Source organism: Danio aesculapii, chromosome 4 (assembly GCF_903798145.1).
Source record: "Danio aesculapii chromosome 4, fDanAes4.1, whole genome shotgun sequence".
Classification (NCBI taxonomy): domain Eukaryota; kingdom Metazoa; phylum Chordata; class Actinopteri; order Cypriniformes; family Danionidae; genus Danio; species Danio aesculapii.
The window spans coordinates 4,666,107-4,666,483 of record NC_079438.1 but is presented as its reverse complement, the minus strand read 5'-3'; positions in this window follow the sequence as shown (position 1 = coordinate 4,666,483).

The following is a 377-nucleotide window of genomic DNA, read 5'->3' as shown; positions in this document are numbered from 1 at the left end:
GAGTGGCGCCGGCTTATGACGTCACACCGCCACGCCAAAATAAGAGTCTTTTTGTTTAGCCGTTTTTGCCACTTTGCTGTTGCGCAGTCATGATTTATTGATACATTTCTGCATCGTTTTCCACTTTACACAACATATCTGCTCTCTCACTCACATAGACACACATATTCAGTATTTGAAGTTGATCAAAATCGTTAATCTAAACATTTAAAGACAAGTTTGAAATCCACTTCATGATGACTTGCATGTCTAAAACACATTGCTTTCTATTAATGAGTCCAAATCTCATCCTCGTAATTAAGGCCTCATCTTTCCTATTTCTACAACTTTGTAGGTTTTCTGTATTTCACGTTTCCTGCTATTCTGTAGCAGTATCT